This window comes from Vidua chalybeata, chromosome 6 (genome assembly GCF_026979565.1).
Source record: "Vidua chalybeata isolate OUT-0048 chromosome 6, bVidCha1 merged haplotype, whole genome shotgun sequence".
In the NCBI taxonomy this organism is placed as follows: Eukaryota; Metazoa; Chordata; class Aves; order Passeriformes; family Viduidae; genus Vidua; species Vidua chalybeata.
Window position 1 is genome coordinate 59,639,146 of NC_071535.1, and position 19,539 is coordinate 59,658,684.

The 19,539-nt window shown below is 41.8% G+C and overlaps 1 protein-coding gene across 4 annotated transcripts in view; it reads right to left on the reverse strand.

Moving 5' to 3' along the window:
* The window catches only part of PPFIBP2 (PPFIA binding protein 2), a 93,864-nt gene extending 83,320 nt beyond the window's left edge, over positions 1–10,544 (reverse strand). For 3 of the 4 annotated variants that reach the window (XM_053944995.1, XM_053944997.1, XM_053944996.1), the window contains exon 1: positions 10,379–10,456. The gene's annotated coding sequence lies outside the window, so the exon portion shown is untranslated. Of the gene's footprint in view, positions 1–10,378 lie in introns of all 4 variants that reach the window. The other variant, XM_053945001.1, reaches the window with a different exon arrangement.
* Positions 10,545–19,539: the final 8,995 nt, after the last annotated feature.

The following is a 19,539-nucleotide window of genomic DNA, read 5'->3' on the forward strand; positions in this document are numbered from 1 at the left end:
TAGTAAAAGTAAACACAGAATTCATGCACAAATTAACTCTGCCCTAGAGTAAAGCAGAGGACAAATCCTTGACAGAAAAGGAGAGAGATTAGGAAGATAGGATAAGCAAAATTTTCAAAGCTAGCCTCTGTAAAACTCCTAGAGATTTAGACAAACTAAACAGTGCTAACACAGGGCCAGGAGATCTTATATCTCAAAGAAATGCATGCAGGTCCAATTTTCAAATCTTCTCCGTTTCTTCAGTTCCTTGATGCACAAAGAGGACCGCTGTAAAAATGCCAGCAAAGAGCAGACACTCCCCAGGGAACTGGCAGGAATGCTGTGGGAATCATTCAAGGGGCAGGGCATTTCTGGTTTTTAGAAAGATGCAAAAGAACGCATCTGCAAAAGAATCGCACGATGACACAGGTGTGAGTGTTCCTGTGCAGAGTAAAAGCCACGGATCTTTACAGAAACAACTCACCATGGAGGTTTAGAAGAGTGGAGAGCACTAAATTCTCCTTAACATGGGCAGACTCTGGGATAGGTGAGGCTCAGGGAAGGAATTGGCACCAGTGGATGCTGAGGTACCCCAGATGGGTTTTTCTGCAGCAGAATCTCAGAAAAAAGGGCAGGGTTGATGACCTAGAAAACCGATTTCCTGCAATCCAAAGAGGCAATTCTTATCCACAAGATATCCAAGGTAAAAAATCCTGAGGTCTGAGCTGCACAGAAAAACAGTTCAACACAGACACAATGAATAAAAACACCTCTTATGAATATTTATTATTACAAAACTATCTACTCTTCGGTTACTCTGGTTATAAAGTTCTGTCCTGAATTTCCCTCAGCTTTACAAATGTGACACAAAGGTTCTTGTGAAGTCTAAACTCAGCTTTAGACCTAAAGGCTAAAAATGTATACTAAAACATCAACTTTTTGACTCTGCAAAATTAATTTGCATATGAATATTTTTCCCCCTTTGAAACATTCTGTGCAGCAATTTATAAATAGCACTCACTAGGCTGGTTTAATGCCACTAGGCTGGTTTAATATTACCCAACCTGCATTTGTGGATACAAATATGCTGAATTCATACTAACAGGAACTGACAGTATCAAGCACTTCTGCATAAATTGAAGCTTCAGTAGCTATTTTGAGGAAAGTGTCTGTGGGAAACAAAGAAAAGAAAAACATACTTCTGCTAGAAACAGCAAATTCAACAAAATTGAATCCGCTTGGATTAATGGATCACTATGAAAAGCACCACATCCCACATTACTCAGCATATCAACAAAAATATAAATTTTAACAGCTGTGCCAGTTTAATGCCTGTGCTTATAAACAAAACATTCCCATCTAGATTGCTTTTTTTCCCCAAGGATATTTTCAATAATCTTCAGGAGGCAATCTTCAACTTTTTCCTCTTTCTCTGCCTCAAGAATAGGTACAGCTGTTGTCCCCAAATAGGTTATTTCACCTGCTGGGCCAGAGACCAACCCACACACAGAGCAGAGCTGCACCAGTTGCTGAGGTGGCTTTGTTACTTTCTTCCTTATCTTGGGAATTCTGCCCAAAGTCCCTGTGGCCTGTAAATTCTGCATTCTTTGTGCCCGCTGTCAGTGGTACATCCTTCTCCTCAAGCTTTGTTAAGCTCTGCCTAAGTCTGAGATCATTGATCATGTCAAGCCCTAAGCTTTAACAAGACAACTCCAAGGACAAGTAACTCATCATTCCAACATCTGGACATCGTAACCAAGAGGCAAAAACTCTTCACAGCAAGTAAAACCTTGGTATTAAAATGACATCTTTTGTTGTTTTTGCCCTCCATTATCCAGAAAGTGGGACATCCTCCTCCCTGCAGAACTGGCCAACGCTAAGAAATAATCTGTATCAAACCCTGTGCCACAGCTGAATTTTAAATCCCAGCCTCCTGTCATAATTGCTTTCCATACTTAATGGAGCAACATGATTTTCTAATTTCTCAAAAAAAGGCATTATACAGATAGGTAATGCTGCAAGACAGAAGAGTAGCTGGACATCCAAGAGCAACATTTAATACTTTTAAGATTCACGGAGGTGAGAGAAGCATATAACATCCCCCAGCTGAAGAAACATTATTACAGGTGGCAAGAAGAACACAACACCCTTTATTCTTGTTTTTCCAGTGAATCCCAGAGGAAAAGTGAATACCAAGATGCCTAGAGACAGATTAGGCATGCACTGAAACCAGAAGCTGACTTCAGAAGGGACACAGAGCAGCCAGCAGTGAATGTGTGACAAGGTCTCCTCAGTGACCTGATAGATGGAGGAGCTGTATTTGCTGACAGAAACACATATTTACCTAGGGAAGGCTCTTAAGGGACTCACCTCCCTGAAAACCCACTCAAGTGCTCAGCTTTTGTATTTCACACATCTATGTGCACTGCTACTGTTTTGACTCTATCACCACAAGTAAAACAAGCAATAATTCTATAACAAAAAAAAAACCCAAAAAACCCCAAAACTGTATATCCAATTTTGAGTACCTGGGGAAAAGATTTTATAGGCTTAAAAAGAGCTCTGAAGTGCTCACTGTGCTGCTTCCACAAAGTGGATACTCCTGTGGTACAGGTTACAAAAGAGATCCCAAAATTGCCCTGTAATATATTGCACCTTTTAGTAACAACTGTGAGAGGTGTTCTCAAGTTCTTTCCACCCACAGAGCCCATCATGCAGTGTCTGACATTTCAAGGTTTATTCCAAGTTCTATACAAATGTAAAATTAATGTGTTTCCATGTCAAATCATCTTATCGAGGGTAAGCCAAATCAATGTAAATTTTTCCTTATTTGTTATACATGATGGGAGGGACTAAGATAAGAAAAAGCAAAACCTCAGTTCCATGCATCATTTTGAATTTGCAAAACTCTGAAAGTATGTGTCATTTCCAGATAGAGACTGATTGCTCAGTAAATCTTTCAAGCCTCCACTTCCTAGTCTCTAAAATTTCCATATTCCAATTCAGTAATTTTGGCTCACGGATTTGCTAAGACACCCGATCCAGAAAGCTTTTAGAAACTTTGCAAATCAACTGAATGCAAGAGCTGAACCCAGGAACAGACCTATTCATAAACTCAGTGCTCTCCTGGGTTTTATAAACATATTTACAGCTGAAGTTCAGGATGCTGTCAGCATCATCCGTCACTGGGGTATATTTAAAGGATACTTTTTGTTCTCTGAATTCCCACTACTTTTAGGGCATGAAAAAAAACTTTTAGGGCAAGTTAAACCATTATAATGAGCACACACAGAATTTCTCTAGATTCCTTTCGAGATAAGTATTTTGATAAGTATTTAACGACTTGAACATGAACAATGACACAAAAGGATTTGCCAAAAAAATAAAACTCTAGCTAAAATTCTACTGCGTGTTACTTCCAGTCCCAAGAACTCTTTCATATGGTTGAAATAAATAGAAAAAAATCCAAATGCTAGAGTATAACTGTAGCCAAAACAATATATTGTTAAACATTTAATCAAATTCTGCTGCTTCTGAGATAGACACCTTTGTCCTGACAGAGCAGAAAAATGAAAAAGAATTCTTACATTACTTTAGAGGGCCTGAATGTCATCATAGCAAAGCCTGAAGTCATAAAATGCACTGTCAAAACCAGGAATGGCACCTGGGGGCACGCTGATTGCCAGGCTTTTACACATCCTGTCTTGCTCCAGAGTATTTCATATTAGGACTCAGAGCAGCTTTCTAGAACTATTTGAAAGTCCTACTACTCATATTTGGTCTGTGAATGCACCTATGGAGTTCCCTGAGGTAACAACTAAATCATGTATTTTAATGCTTGGTAACAATGCCTTTATTTGACCGGTTTATTAATACAGCCACAAAATGAAATTATTTCAGGCTAATGACTTACACAGTCCTTTAATCCCTAACAGCTATCAGATGATTTTCCTGCATGAAAGGTTTGTCAGAAGTTTCTTGCATTTGGGGCCACTTGCATCAAAATCAAAATAAAATAAAGATAAAAGATCAAAGTATTGAAATGACCATCTGTTGGATAACATTATCTTTTGCTCCTATTTCAGGAGAGAAAAGAGAATCAGAATTCACTATCAGTTTCTTCAGGTTAATTAAATTTTCCAGAAAATGGACCAAAGTCTGCTTCCATATCAGTATTTGTGGCATCTTTGTACTCTTCTACTAAATTAGCAAGGAAAATTTGATTTGCTATTTTATAAAAGAGAGATTTAGTCCCCTTTCAGTTGTTTTCAAACCTCCAAGTGGAAATATTCAAGTCAGTTTCATTAATTCCAAAAATAATATAGATCCTGTCAAATCCTACTTGAAAAGAAGAATATGGTCATAATGGCAAACACTAAAATAGAGTTCTGTCATGAAGAAATTTTTTCCTCTATTACTGTTTATTGATAAGGGGTAGCTTTTCTTTTAGAATGTGCTCTAAACATGTAACAGTTCTGTTTACTCATTAGTTAAGAAAAGCAAATAAAATTCATTTACAGTGAAATGATATTTATGAACATTATGCTTGGTATGGCACTTTTATCAGTCTCTACTAATTTGGAAGCTCTTCTAAGTACCCAAATCTGGGTTTCCAAAGGAAGTGAGCAGCTGCTGCTCCCATTTGCAATTAGTCCTGGATAATCAGAAGCTTTGATTAAATAAAAGCTACAAGTGGCTGGTGAATCCCAGATAAATTTTAAGAGTATGAATTCCTTTTATAACAAACCATTTACACTGAACACAAGCTCATCTCCCCATGCTAAAAAAAAATAAAAAAGGTTTCTAAAATCTGCCTTTTGCCAGTTAAATGAGAACCAGCTGCACTTCACAATCTGCAGAGGAACCTGAAGATGCTACCAAGTTTCCTAGTTAAAATGAAGAAGGCAACCAAGGCAAAACAGATTTGGACCACAACTCTTGAAATAGTTTTCTAATCTCTGCCTGAATTATAATTATTATGAAATGTTGCCCACACAGGGCATAGTATGGGTGAGTAACTATTGAGGATTATTCACTATTTTTCACAACAGAGCAGCAGCATGCTCTGCAAAGCAGGCCAGAACACACCTCCTTCTTGCACAAAAGCTTGTTAGAACAACTTTCTTTTAGTGACAAAGGTTCTAATATGATTTTCTTTTTCTACATACAAAGTCTGCCAGAGCAGACTGAAATTGTGCTTTACGGTTTCAGGTAACATTTCTACTTTGCATGCATTCACCTTTCTTGAATTAAAACATTCTTCAATTTAGAAATAATTAACTAATAATTTATAATGCCTGTGACTGAAATTTTCAGGTTTAATATAATCTGTACTAATACTAAAGTACTTTGTACATACACTTACATTTTATTTACAGAAGATTACTTCAAGAAAAGAAAATATTAACTTCATTAATTTTGCTTTTACTTTTCTTCAGATGTAATGAACACACTCTAAGAGAATAACATATTCTACTTTCATAAGTGGTTTGTGCTTATTTCCTACCTATCCACATAAGACATGTTATCTCCCCAAGGTGTTTGCTAGGGATTTTTATTTTTTTGTCTGGAGAGAGACATCTGAATTCTTCTGTTTGGGAGCTGATTGGATTATGTTCATTAGTTTATGATCATCCCAGAAACACACTCATAAATCTTACTGCAATGCCATTAGAATAAGATGTTCTGATTATGCTTTTATTAAAGCAGATGCTACCATCTGCACTGTAGAGGAATAAAAATATGATTCACTACATTCAAGAGACACTTGGCAAATATCTTCCCCTCAACAAATAAGATTTCTGAAATAAACTTTGGGTTGAAAATAACGCAAATTGGAAATAAAGTTACTTTTTGTATGAGCAGTACATAGAGAAGAAAGGAGGCCACCCCAGCTAAGTCACCTCTGAATGCAGAGACTGACCAGACTTGTTTTCAGAAGAGGATAAGGTAGAACAGGAGTTCCCATCCTCTGAGTGCTGGAAATTCATATTAGAATGCAACAGCTTAGATTTATCTTCACTAATTACTTGAACTGGCACACAATCTGTTGATCTTAAAGAGTATGAAGACCTAAGCAGCAAGTGAATCATTCTCTCTGAATATTCATACACGGCTCTAATGAAAACAACGCTCACAGTCAGCATTGGATAAGCAAGACTCGGAACACAGGCATCCTTTGGACCTTTTTCTTGACTTTGGGCATCCAGTCTGATTTCATCCCTCCAAACCAATGCAAGGTTTCCTTGAAGGACAATCAGCTGATCTGTTTTCTGCAAATTCACATCTGCTTCAGGAAAGCACCATCGATTTGCCACACCATTTCCTTGGGTGATATGCCAAAGGCTTCCCATAAAATCACCAGCTCATACTTGCAACTGTTTAGAAGTTGGGTCCATCATTTGCCATTCCTTCAATGACACTACTATGTGGTCACATGAGGTTTCTTGTCTTTACCCCTCTATAAAGTGGTCTATTTTAACCTGTATTCAAGCCTCAACTTTTATCCTCAGTTACTTCAGATTTAACCTGGAAAATTTGACTAAACAGAGAAACACGGAATGTATTTTACATATCACATACACAGAGTTGAGAAAACCACTAACGGTTCCTCATTTGTTTGTTGATGATCTGACAGAGAAATAAAGCCCTGTTTTAGGCATTTGAAGATACCACATTTTCCTTTTTGATCTGTATGAAAATACGCAGCTCTTTCCCCTCAGCAGGTTTCAGTCACAGGTTTTGCAGAAATACTAGTGAACCACAAAATAGTAATAAAATCTTGCTGTACAGGTTATCAAATTAGAGTTTAAAATCCAGATTGTGCTTAAAATCCTCTAAACCACTACATTGGAGCTTGGCAGGTGCACATTATAAGCACAAATTGACCTAGACTGGCAACAGTGCCATCTTTTATGTTTGTTTCAAAAAGAAATTATCCTTGTAATTTAACTGCTTTGTTCTCTGCATCAGTGAATTACCAGATAAGAGCAAAGTGCCATTGAGAAATGGTTTTATAGCAAACAAACACATGAAGATGGAAACAAAAAAAGGTAACTGTAATGCTACAACATCAGAGAGACTTGAAATAAAAACATCACACTAAAACATACAGGCAGAGTCATCTAGCTACAAGAAAATAAACACCTTTATTTTGTTGCTTAACGTGCATCTATGTAAAAGAAGAACTAAAATGTTGTAAAGGTGGAAGAAAGAAGACAGGAAGAAATTCAATTGCCACAGGTTATCAATCACCTCAGAGCTGGTGCTTAGACAAAGTTAAAGATTAAAGAACAGATTGAGCAAAGGTGGGACTCAGTTTCTTCAGCTTCAAAGCAACAGGTGAGTTGATAGCACTGAACAGACAAAAGCAAACTGGGGAAAACTCAACTTAATTCACTGCTCAAACTTTCCAGTTCTCAGGGTATTGACTCAAGCAAAAGTTATTTCATACATATCTACAGAACTCTGGTGTCCCTCCAGGGACATCCACTGCTGCTAAACCCTCTTGAGTAGCTTAGGAGATTTTCAAGGTTATACCTGGAGAGGTTGAAGTGATCTCTGGGAATGGGGTGGCAAACAGGAATGAGTTTGCCACCCTCATCTGCTGCCCTAAACAATGTCATCTTCTGCTGCATTGCTATTTCCACACCCTTGGGTATTTCTGGAAAACACAGAAAAGCCTTTCTTTGTACAGCATGTTCAGTGATTTTGCACCTACACTGAGGGATCATTATCATAAAACACATTTCCTTATTTATCATGCTCTGCTTTGATAAACTAAATCATCACATTATAGACTTCTAAAGCAAGGAGGAGGTTTCATCCTATTGCTGTAAATGTCTTTTCTGTGGAAGGGAGCAGGAGGAAGGTGGATTTTTTTTTGCTAATAAGCAGAACCCTATTGAGGCCCTGCTTTACCTGTGTGAACAGTCCTTTGCTAACCTTACCAGGTCAAGGTTGCCTGAGCTCAAACAAATCCTTAGCTGCAGGGAAAACCAACTGAGTTTCTGGTCTGCCTCTGAGTAGCCTAATAAGAGTGAAAGCAGTGTCTGGGCATGAGTGCCTCGTAGGGTTTTGTGGGAGTTTGTTTGTTTTGAGGAGAGACACCAGAAAGAGGCAAACAGGAAACAAGTGAGGTAAATGAGGGCTGGAAGCAGAGCTGCACATGGAATAACAAAGATGTGGCTCAGTGTCTCTTGTTCTGTTTCATTTTCTACTCTTTTGCACTCACAGGACATTGTCCCTCTGCCTTCCCTGCCTGTTTGCTGACACAATCAGCTTGTCGAGGAAGGTGATTATTAAGGTCTCTACTCTTGTCCATCTGTCCTCCTCCCATGCTCCATTCAAACTCTCTCAGCACACATTGCTGCCTCAGAGCCTGCATGGTCTGTCTGGAGAAACCCTGGCTCAGTGCAACAAGCATGACAGGAAAATGGGAGAATGAATTCAAGAACCCCAAAAGCACTTCTGTGGTCTGTGCCTACACCTAAACTTTCTCCCTTTTCTACACACACACATCCCCTGATCCCTTTTCCACACTGCTGGAACCACATGAAGAAAGATGAAGTGAGATCAGATACAGCAGGAGTGAGGGGAAGATAACTCTTATTATCTCATCTTTACCTATTCCTTCCCTCCTTATCCACACGTGGATAGGGCTGCTGGTGTGAAATCAGGATGGCAGCAGCAGTGCCCTCTGCCCCATCCCTCTAATCCCTCTGCTTCCTGGGGTGGGAGATGAAAGCAGCCAGGGAACCTGGAGTCAGGGAACAATGCTCCCAGCCCAATTCCTACCACGTTCCAGCCACACAGATCAACCAGTTTCTGCCCCCTCCCTTTAATTTGGGCTTCCCATAGGGCAGACTCCCAGATGGGTGACAGATAAGCTATATGTTTTGTCAAGACATTTGATTACTACCTGGCTCTGGTAAATAAAGCATTTAAGTTTTCAAAAGTGATGCTAACATTAGTTCAGAAGAGTTCCAGGCAAGTCATGTGTCTCTACAACAGAAGAATACTTCAGCAGTCTGTGGTGAGACCAGTCTTGCTCAGCTTAAGTCCTGTTACTGGGGACTTCAAATTATTTTATACATTATAAATGATATTATTATTATTTTTACATATTATTTTTGCACATATTCTGGTACCAAGCTACACCTGTCCTCAAGACAAAGTTAAGGTTCTTTTGAGTTCTCCCTCTCTTTAACTTACACTGGGTTTCCTTCAGGTTCAAGACGCCTTTACAATTGTCCTCAACTGGATCATGAGCATGTGGATGGAAAACCCATATAATTTAAAAAACAACAACCCATGTTTGCTTATGTTTGTCCCACTTTGACCTTTCACTTCCCTGGTATACTGAGTTTTACTCCAAGTATTTCTCCATTAGAAAGACGGAGAGAAACGTAAAGATTCATTAGTTTTAAAGTTCATACAGCAGATACAAGTAAAAATCAGGAACACAAGCAAAGTCAATAAATAAGCATGGAAAGCTGGAATTCTGCTTTCTTTGCTCTCCCACCTGTTCTTTCCACATCTCCATAACAATTTTCAGAGCAAAGTCTTTTATGCACTTGTTCATATATTGCTTAAAAAAAAAAAAAAAAAAAAAAAAAACACAAACAAAACAGCTCCAGAAAAGTGTCCCTCAGTGATTCCCCGCCTTCCACAACCTTAAAATTAAAAATCTGAAATTGCAAACGACCTTTTTGGCCACAGAAATACAAAGCGCGGTGCACGCAAATCTTCAAAAGCACGCGTTGCACTACACCCACGCACAGCCAGACCTGCCAAAATGATACTCAGCATCTTCTTTGCCCCATGCAGAGCTGAGCAAAGGACGATGCACGAAGGAGGGTGGCTCCTTATGCTTCTTAAAAATGTCAGGAGGAGGTATTTTCATCAGAGCAGCGCGAACCGCGAGCGCTAGCCCATGGGACTGGGGAGCACTTGGCATCCTCTCACCTCCCGTATCTCTGTGCTGCTCCAACAGCCAGCTTCATCTTCCAGCCGCTTTTTCCTGAACACCCTTTAAACAATCTCCTTCTCACCGCTGTGATACCCCCACATACCGCTTTTTTATAGTTAATTGTCAAAGCCTGGGGAGGGGGGGAAACGGGAGGGTTCCCACCGTAGCGAGCTCGGCTGCAGCTGGATGTCATCACTGACAGCGCTTGCTGAACCCCCCGTCCTACGCCAACAAAGCGCTTTATTTACCGACCTGCCAGTCCAACTCGAGTTTCGGAGAATAAATATTTACCTTACAGGAGCCGCGTCTGTTTGAAAGCCCCGCTGCCGGCGGGATGGAGCGGGGCGAGCAACAGGAGCTGCTGCGGCCCCGGCGCCGGGAGCGGCCCCGCTCACACACCCCGGGCCCGCCGAGCCCGCCCCCGCTGACCTGCTCCTGCTCCTGCTCCTCCTGATCCTGCTCCTGCTCCTGCTCCTCCTGATCCTGCTCCTGCTGATCCTGGTCCTGCTGATCCTGGTCCTCTTCCTGATCGTGCCCGGCGGTGTCTCCGGGACAGCCGGAGCGCTCTCTCCGCCGCCTCCCGCACCGAGGGTTCGGGCGGCTGCAGCCGGACCCTCCCACGCAGCCCGATCCCGCTCCCGATCCCGCTCCTGATCCCGCTCCCGATCCCGTTCCTGATCCCGTCCCGATGCCGTTCCCGATGCCAGCCCCGGCTCGGCCGCGCTCGGGGCCGCCCCCGAGTGACGGCGCCCGGCGCTCCGGCCCCCCCGCTCCGCGCCGGGCAGGTGCTCCAGGGAATTCCTGCGCTCAGGGAATTCTCTGCGCAGCGTTCCAACCCCTCGCTATTGCCGGAATCAAAACGATGTTGTTTTAAGAAGTGGTACCACGCGTGTTTTTTTGGCGCTTTTTTTCCTACGCCCCGGGGGTTTTCCAGGTTAACGCAGACATAGTATTGACTGAGAAAAACACTTAACTGCTCCAAAGTTTTAAAAATCAGGTGTTTCTCTACTGAAAGCACTTCTTACATACGTTAATTCTCTCAGTAAAATAACAGCATAGGTAGTTTATATTGTTATAACTATTTCATATCACCCCCCTGTAGACTCTCGCTTAAAAATCAGCCTCTAATGCTCTGTTTATGACTGAAGAAGTCCCTAGAGCAGGAAGGCTCCAAGTACACTAACATTAAACAAAAACACACTCATGAAGCGTAGCTTTCCTTCTGTCTCTAGAGATTCCAGGATCACTCGTAGAAATACAAAAAAGTGCTGAGAGTTTTGGTCATTGGGAGTTCCCCGGTCACTTGGGGTGCCTGGCTGAGCAAAAATCTGATAAAGGGTTTCTGTTGACCAAAGGGGTCACCTGTGCTGTACTGGCACAGCTCTTTCACAGCAGCTGAGTGCTTCTGAGGATGTCAGTTTTCCGTGGAGCTGGCTGAACAAAAGTAACTACTTGGCAGAGAGTGAGATAATGAGATTCCAGACACACATACAATGCAATTAACGCACACTTTTCACTTTTTGTGAAGTGGTTGTATTTTGACCACCACATTTTGCTGTCTTCCCTCTGGCTTGATGATGTCTTTCACCCAAATAGTTTAAGCATGTCTAAAATACATGTTGTTTTAAGGTAATTTTGTCACTTATAACAATTATCCTCAGTTTTAGAATCTCTTTTTGCCTAGAATAATCTTGAGGTGTTAAAAGTTGTTCCTTGTTATCAACTGAGCCACTCTCTGACCTTGGGAAGAATTACATGTTATTTCAGTTTTGCTTTAAACTTACACGAAACACCAAGGCTATGAATCACATACCAGATATTCCAGATAGGGGGTTGGACCTCACGTAGAGAGCAGACATGCCCAAGGTGGGAGAGAGAGAAAATGGGAAGTGAAGTAGAATGCCTTTGAAACATCTCTGAACATGCTAAAGAATAATTTAACCTGGCAAGGATCCACGGGCCGTGTATTAATTTGGCTTTTGAATGTTTCTTGTCTTTTGTCTCAACTTTGAGGTAGTCCTCCTAAATAGGTCACGTAGAGGAGCAGTGAAAATTACACAGGTTGATAACATTTGCAATTTTTGTAATACTGATACCAAAAATTATTGGGCAGCACTGCTTGCTGAGTATCGCTCAACCATTTGGGAAAGAGTCAGTGGAACGCAGAACAATCTGGGCAAAACTTAGTTGAAAACTTCCCCTCCTTTTTCCCAACTCACTGGAGGGCTAGGACAGGTGTCTGGACAACTTTCCACACGATAGAAGCAGCACCTGGGAGCTCATTGACTCTGTGATGGAGGGTTCCTCCTGTCCTGTTTATTCCTGCCCTGGAACTGCCGAGCCCCTGCTGGTACATGCTGTTCTCCAGCGTTTCTCTGGGAGAAGCAGTGTCAGGCAGTGCCTGGGAAGGCGAGCATGGCCTTGCCCCAGTGCAGGGGAAGGGCCTGGAATGGGGAGGCAATTACTGCCACTCCCTTGGGAAGCACAGGCAGGAGCAGAGGGAGGCTGGGCACAGAGCACAAGCCCCTGTTTGTTCATGGGTCATGATTTTACAGCTCTGCGTCTTTGCTGTTTGACATCATATTGCTGCACCACCAGAAGGCAGAGAGAATCTTAATTCTGGGCTCCCTTTAGCTTGTTGTTCCTGTCTGTCCTGTTTAATATCATTGTAATAAGTGAGTTAGTTCTGCACCTCTCTCAGTGTAGTGGGTTCAAGGAGCACACCCTCAGTTCCAGGAGCTGTGCTGCCCTCTTGGCTAATTACCATTCCAGAAGTGCCCCCTTCAATGAGAGTGGTTTGTGTCTTTGCTGCTGTGGTGCAGACCCATGACTGTCACAAAGCTGGCATTGTGCTAAGTCCTAGCCTCTCTTATGTAACAATGGGGTTTATTCAGGGAGAGCAGAATCATCCTTCTCGGAAAAGACCTACGAGAAAAACAAGTTAGGAGCCCCAAAGCAGAGCACTGCTGGACATGGCTTTACCAACCATCTTCATTTCTTCCATCTTAAAAAACAGAGTTATCTGTGACATCTCCCACGTGAGATCCCACAGTTTATCCTAATGAGATTTAATCACCAGGGTTTGTTCTTATGTTTTTAGAACTTACTGAGCAGACCTGACCAAGTTTCTCTTCCTCAGCATCACAGTCACATTTTGGGTCACTTTGGCAATGCTGAGTTTCAGTTCAGGCCAGATTCCTGATCCTGCAAATGTGCCTGAATGGTGCTTAGGCTGATGCATCCAGGGGTTCTTTCCTTGTGCTGCTTGCCCTGTTACTGGATGGTGCAGAAAAGTGGCAAAATGGATCATAGTCCCTGAAGGGTAAGGGCCAAAGCAAGACTCTGAGATGAAGGCTCTAAATGGCTGCACTCCCTGGATAGAAACTCATGGTTCTGAGGTAGGAAACAAAAAATCATCTTTTGATACATCACTTTGCAGTATGTTCCAAAATTTGTGTTATATTTGCTGAAAGGTTTTTATGAAGCTGTAAATTTCCTGTTTATGAAGGAGAGTAAATTAGTTGCAACTACAGTAGTCGAAATTTACCCAACCACTTGGGTATTTTAGTATCAAATTGTTCAGAATTCTCACAAGATTTCACATCCTCCTTTATGAAATGTTTTCTCCAAGGCTATAGCAAACGTTAGTCACAGGGTGATTTCACTGCTTCCCCCAAATCACAGTCCTCAAAGACTGCAGCATTAAAACAACAAAGAAACATTATGGTGCAGGATGGTGAAAGCTGCAATACTGTGAAATCTCTTGTTTTTGAAAAAAGTGACCCATTGAAATGCTCAGGGATTTCCTTTCCTGTAAATGGGGATAAATCAGCTGCAAACAGGAAATAATGTGTTGGGAGAATCCTTCCCCATGGACTCCGTGCAGCTAATCCATTATGTCTCACTAGAAAGTGTAGCCTGCTTTATCTTTAGCTGAGATTTGTGGCCAGCCATGTCACCAATTTCCTGTGCCTCAGTCACTCTTTGAAAACTTTCTTTTTTAAGTGGTTTATTTTATTTGGTGGAATGACTTTGAAATATTCAAGTTGAGAGCTTGAATAAAGATGTTTTGCCCCTACATAAAAGTACAAATTCTGCATTTAGAAAATAGAATACTGAGATTTTGCAGGATAGCTACAGCTACTTGATACAAAAACTCTTTCATTTTTTTTTTCCTTCAGTCATCATTTAGCAGAACACATGATATAGAGGTCTCCTTACTAGGACAGATATGATGCAGTTAAGAAAATAAAAAAATCCTTAATATGTAGATGGCTTTGCCAGAGAGAACTATATTTGTTGAGCAGTTTGGGTTTTTTTTCCCCCCAATCTTCTCTTTTTATTCCAGAAACTTTCACTGACACATGCTGTCCTTAAAAAAGCCTTTCAGGAACGTGTTGTGCCTTTCATTCAGCATTTTAAAAAACATTTAAGCAAGCCATTAATGCGGTTGCTTGCTGTAACTGGAATTACACCTGAGACAGGTGGAATTATCCAAATTTAGGTGGTGCTGCTGCAAGAACTTGGCGCCATCTCGTGTTCAGCCTTTAAATCACTCGCGAGTCGTCCTGAGAGTTTTTGGGGTGGAGTGTTCGTTCTTGGCTCCCCCAGGCAGACCCAGCCTCTCCCTGTTGAGGTATTTTATAAATTCTGGGGTTAGCAAGCCTGCCTTTGTAAATCCAGAGCTGGTGGGGGGCAGCTGCAGTCTTTTCAGGCAGGCACAGCTGTGGAGAACATCTGCATTTGCTCTCACCATCGGGCAGCTGGGCAGATACAGGATTTATACCATGTGTGGCTGACTGTACTTGTGTAGAGAACACAGCCCCACATGAACTGGTGTTTCAGCTCCTCCCATGAGGTGATGTTCAGTCATGGGATTTGTTTCAGTCACAGCATTGGGGGATTTAACAAATGCCTATATTTGTTGTAGAAAAAAAAAAAAACATGCTAGAAAATCTTATGAGTTACAGAAAGTGTTATTAAGCTGTTTCTTGACTGAAAAGATATCTGTTGTCATATTATCTCTTCAGGAAATCTAGTAATTTTTTAAAGGTATTTCTTATTTTAAAAATTCACACAAAATCCTGTATCTTCAAACATCAGGAGAGGCCATAACAGCAGAAAAACTCTGAGTTCAGCTTACCTGCAAGCTTGGAGGCAGGACACAAGCTGGCCTCAGTTTTGTCTCTTTCCCTGATGGTGTCCTTGCTCACCTCCGCGTGTCAGGGTGGTGGTGGCTCTCTCCCAGCCTTTTCCCACAGCCCCACACCCAGCTGCAGCAGGTCATGCCTTCTTTTTGGTTTGAGGCAGACCCGGGGCAGCTCTGGCTCAGCCCTTCGGTGCTGTGGTGGAACAAAACACCCTGTGCTGGCTGAGCTGTGGGCTGGGACGAGTCCCAGCTCTCAGGCAGGCAAGATTAGCCTAAGCCCCTTTCATCTAACCCCAAGGGCAGCTCCAGGGGCTCAGCTGACACGCAGGAGCTCTCTCACATGCCTGAGCTCTGTTCACTGGTCAGCTCTGCTCTGGTGTTTTCTGCTCTTTGCTGAGATGTGGCTTCATCTCACAGGGCGTGGATGGTGCTTTCTGTGCAGGTTAAAGAGTGGCCAGTTGCAGAGCTGAGTCTCTGCTGATTCACATCCTAAGTGTCAGCCCCAGAGCAGTCATTAAGGTCTGCTACAGATAAGATCCCACTGAAAACCCCAAACCCCAACCCAAGGACAGGAAAAGCAGCAGATCCTGATCTCCAGGGCTTGTCTTGGACCCAGCAGCTGATAACCCACATGGGTGTACCAGAGCTTGCACGGCCTGGAAATTGTGAGTAATTGACCCTGATTGACACAGCAGTGGGAACTCCTGGATTTACAGGTTCCCTGGGGACATGTGACCTGGTTTTGCACAATAGAGGTTTCCTGTCAAAGAACCCTTCTTGACTCTCTGAAAACTGAATTTTAGCCATTTCCCCATTTCCTTTGTTCCTCTCTCTGCCCTCAGAGATAAACTTGGTGTTTTTCTGAGACTTGATTTAGCACCTAAGACCTGTTTTGTTTATCCAGCAGATTGCAGGTTTTCAGCAGTTCTTCACTCTTAGAGTTTGGTGGGGTTTTTTTTGTTTTTCTTTTTTTTTATGTCTAAGGAATTTCTTTCTTCTGCCCCGCCTTCGAGCTATAAACATGATTTGTGGATGACTGCCCATATCCTGGTCACTATACTTTCATTGCATTTTAGAACTAACCAGGAAATTGTCTCCTGATATATTTTTACTTTCTTAAAATGAACTAGCTTAGAAACTGGACTACACCTTGGGGGTAGAAGCTGTACAGACTTCATGCACATTTTACCATGTTGAGACTAGAGCTGGTGGAGAACCAAGTTAATTCCAGCACAAGCTCTCTCAGAAGGGTTGTTTTCAGCTTGATCTCAGTGCCACAGCTGCAAGACTTCTGACTGACTCTGAGAGAACCTGTGTTTCACTGCCAATGACCTCTGAATCCTCTTGTGATTTCATGCTGATTGCAGCTACCTAAGCCTCTAAATAAACTTGTCTCTGTTTGAAAAACCGAAACTTTGCTTCTGTGCTTTGTCACGCTTTCTGTTAGCTCAAAAACACAATTAATCATAGGAAAAGATATTTATGAGCGCTGTAAATGTTGACATTTGGGCACTTAGCAAGTCTATTCAGGTAATTTGCAGTTTAATTTTCTTTACACAGATCCAATCTAAAATTTGAGATGTGTTTGTTATTGTGTGTTATCATAATTATTTCATTCTTTGCAGCTTCTGAATGTACTCTTTGACTCATAATATTATTAAATAGTTAGGGGGTTCTAGCTCCCAAAAAATCCTCTCAGAACAGGAAATAATGATGGTCAGTCATCTTTATTGTGGTTCTGATATTTGTTTCAGTGCAGGTGTTCTGCTCTTGATATGGAACTAGAATTTTTTTTGCATATTTTAATCCCCATTATTTTCTTCCTAGTGTGAATTTATGTCCAGCCAAAAGAAGTACCTCAGTATCAACACCTTGCTGATATGACAACAGCTGCATTTCTGTCATAACTATAGATTTAGACAGTGACTTTCTGATCCACATCTGAATTGTGGCTCATGGATTCAGCCTTAGAAGTGTTTCATTTTTTTGCTGTTGTAAATGATTTTTTTTTTCCTGCTGTTAAGATCTTAAGATTTCTTCTGAAATTTTTAGCTGAAATATTTAGGAAGATATTAATTTTTTTCAGGCTCCTTTAAAAACCTCCTTGATTCCTCAAGCCTAGTTCACCACAGGAGAACCTAAACCACTGGCTTTATCCAGTGCAGCTGCAAACAGATGAAATATTTGTTTTTCTGAAGTAATGGAATGAATAAGGACAGGAATTTAGCTTCTGCTTTGCTTTTGCATCATCAGACATCCTCCTCCTGTGAACATACCACATTCCTTTTTAAAAAGTATTCACATCTTGTTTATGAGCATTCCTTGCTGTTTTTCTGGTTAGTCGGTCATGTGATATTGTATGTCCTCACCAAACAGCCCCACAAATTCTTTTAGTTTGGACACAAAACAGGGCTGAAATGAAAAGCAATGTCTATGGGTACTGACATTTCCAGTGTTAATTTGGTGTTGTGAGTAATATCAGACAACGTTCATGTAAATATTTCACTAAAAATTTTGCTTGTGGACATGGTAAGCAGCACCTTCCTTGCTCTCTTCCTCCATTAGAGGGAGTCAGTAAAATCATATCTAGTGAGAAAACTGCAACTTGATTGTCCCAGCTGGATGTCAGTGCCGTGCTCTGACTGACAAACCTGTGGAGGTTTGTCAGGTGGGTGGAGAGAACTCAAATGTTTTTTCATAGAAAAAAAAAATTAGATCTCTTCTGTTTTTCAAATATCAAAACATAAACATACAAACCATTGCCAACATATTTTGAATTGCTTGGATAGAAAGAAGTGCAATCTTCATATCTGTTGGTTAGTAAAACAAACATTGTTTTAAGTTAAAACACGGTGAGGAAATGATTTATTCAGAGTGTATATTTAATGATCTGGGCCCCTCGCCGCAGGAGGGGCATCGAGGTGTTGCAGTAAGTCCAGAGAAGGGCAGCAGAGCTGGGGAAGGGTCTGGAGAGTCCAGCTGAGGGAACTGGGGGTGCTTAGCCTGGAAAAGGGAACACTCAGGGAGATCTTCTCACTCTCTACAACTGCCTGACAGTTGTAGATCAGCCTCTTCTCCCAGGTCACCAGCGACAGGAGAAGAGAAAACGGCCTCAAGCTGCACCTGGGGAGGTTCAGGTTGAACATCGGGAAGAAATGTCTTCACTGAAGAAGCGACTGGGCTCACCCCCAGATTGGGGTGACCCCGGGAGGTGGTAAAGTCTCTCCTCCAACCCAGGCCTTTAAAGAAAGACTCAGTAGTCTTCAGTCATCTGGCAGTTTCAAGGCAGTAGTCTTCAGTCATCAAGGCAGTTTATTGCACGTTATCTCAAGGCACACACACTCCCTGGCATTCCCTCTGACTCCTTCTCCCTCTGCGTCTCTCTCCGTCTCCTCCCGCCCCAGGGGCTGGTGCCATCTTTTATATCACACATTACCTATTAAATGTTTATAGTTTTTCCCCAATGCCTATCACCTATATTGAACAGTGACTTTCTACTCTAAACCAATCTGAGTGCCAACATCACCAAGAACATGGGGGATAGGAAGAAGAAAGAAGGAGGACAGGGCACGCCCAAATCCCTCCATCTTAGAACTTCTGACCCCCATGTACAAAACTCAGACCCCTCTGTACAAGGCCTAAAACCCCCCTGTACAGCACTCAAAAATCCTACCTTTCACTTTGTGACTACTCCTATTATAATATCTAAACTTTTGTGATTTCTTGTTCTTCCTGCAAAGTTGGTAAATTGTTCCATGGGTCAAACTCAAAGCCACAGGGGGTTCCAGCTGCCTGCCAGGGTCTCAGATGCTTCTGACCTGGGCCCGGAACATCCAAGAGTGTCTGAGGGACACCTTGGGTTCCGACAAAGAAGTGGTTAAACATTGGAAGGAGCTGCCCAGGGAGGTGGTGGGGCTGGAGATGTTCAAAGAAGAGGAGCCTTGGCACACAGAGCTGTGGTTTATTTGACACGGCAGCGTTCGGGCAAAGGTTGGACTCGGTGACCTTGGAGCTCTTCTCCAGCCTTAATGATTCTATAATTCTCATTAATTACAACTTATACATTTCTTTGAAATTTAAAAAGAAGTTATTTGTTTACCAAACTGACTAGGAATGTAGTGGTAACAAATATGCAACAAGAATGTGAATATGTTGTTTTTCTTAGGATATCAATGCCACAGGGGAAAAAAAGGATTCAGGAAAGCCTGGAGGTTGTTTCAGTTTGTTTGCATGCAAGCTCTTTAAACTTAGAGCAATACATTTATAACTTTACTGCTGTCATTAATCCTGAAAATTCATGTTTGCATTTTATGGCCAAACAACAGAATAGGATATGCGTCTTTTTTCTGGATGTACTCACTAGCTTTCAAAGTGGGGGAATAAACAAGGAATTCATAGCATTCAGCAGAATTCCTTTTTTTTGCTAAAATGATTACTGAAA